Genomic DNA, 1,453 nt, shown 5'->3' with positions numbered 1-1,453 from the left:
TGCTCGGGTACAGTGGTGCTGGGTGGGGACGTGGCTGTGGTAGGGGCTGGCAGCGTCCTGAGGAGCTGTACTGGGTTCAGCAGCAAACGCTGCTTGAAGCAGCCCGTGCAATCCCCCACGGCCCCGATTCCCCAGGAGCTCTGGGTGTGTAGGAGCCCCTCAGACCTCTCCTGGGCAGTGAGGTGCTGAGGGCAGCAGAACACCTGCTCTCTGGGGGCTCTGCCTCCCTGATTTGGGGCTGCTGGTTCTCCCCGTCACAGGTCACCCCGTGCCTGCCTGTTGCTGTCAGGCCGGATTGAGCTGTGACCAGGTGAAGGACATCCCCCTCCCAGGCCCTGGCATCCCCTCAGGCTGCCTTGGAGTCAGGGACCTGCCTGGCCCCACTGCTGGAGGTGCTGGTGGCCCTGGCTCAGCCATTGGGATAGGCACTGCAGCACAGGGAGAGGCGTGTCCCTGGGTCCTTCAGCTGGGATGCTCAGTGTCCCCCAGCCCAGTCCTGGGTGGCCTGGGGGTCCCCTCGAGGCCCCCCCGATGGTCAGCCAGCCATCAGCAGTGTAGATGTGTCGGTGTGTAGCGGTAGCTGTGCGTGTGTGTTGGCAGTAGCCACGGTGTTTCGGTACCCCCGTGCGGTGCCAGCCTGCGGAGCCAGGCGGGCGTCACGCATCAGACACGTGTTCCCTGGATAGAGCGCATCCCCTTCCCTGCCTTCCCCCCGGCCGTTCCCCACCGGACTCAGACTCACCCCACAGAAGTGGAAAAGCCAAATAAGCGCCGGGACAGCCGTGGTTCCGGCAGCCTGCTCCCACCTCACTGCCACTTGGGGGGTTCTGCCTTCCACCCCCCGGGCAACCCCATGCCAGGAGCACCCGAAGCCCCCTCCCATGTGTGAGCTGGGTTTGGGGTTCCCGTGGTGTCCAGTGGTGCCCCAGGACTCTCTGACGCACACAGATCTCACCCAGCACCTCGGTGCCTTCTTGGGGTGCACAGCCACCCCACGTCATGACCAGGGGTTCTCAGGGAGGGCACTGAGGCTGACGGCCACCTGCCCTCCATCCCCAACCATGGGGAAGCCAAAGCCCCCAGGTACCAGCAAGGCCTGAGGCCACAGTGAGGGTCTCGCATCACATGTGTGCTTTGCTGACCCTGCAGCTCAGGGCTCAGCTCCCATTCTCAGCGGGGACACGGCTCCCGGTGGTCCCCTGCGTGCTGTGCATCGCCCTTGAGCTGGGGTGATCCCTCCACAGACTGTCAGGCAAAACGTTTCCTCAGGAGCAGGTTCTGGGTCAGTGCCAGAACTGGAGCCAGCGCCGGGGCCTCCCCTTCCCGGCTGCAAGCACAACACCATCTGCTTTGTCCCCGTCCCCCCTGTCCCCTTCCTCGAGTCTCGCCGGGTGTGTTTGTCAGGGAGAACCGTCGTGGACAGTGGTGGATTTTCTGTGCCGTGTGGTTGTAG

This window comes from Manacus vitellinus, unplaced genomic scaffold (genome assembly GCF_001715985.3).
Source record: "Manacus vitellinus isolate BGI_N305 unplaced genomic scaffold, ASM171598v3 scaffold_26_pilon, whole genome shotgun sequence".
Lineage (NCBI taxonomy): Eukaryota > Metazoa > Chordata > Aves > Passeriformes > Pipridae > Manacus > Manacus vitellinus.
This window is presented reverse-complemented; position numbering follows the sequence as displayed.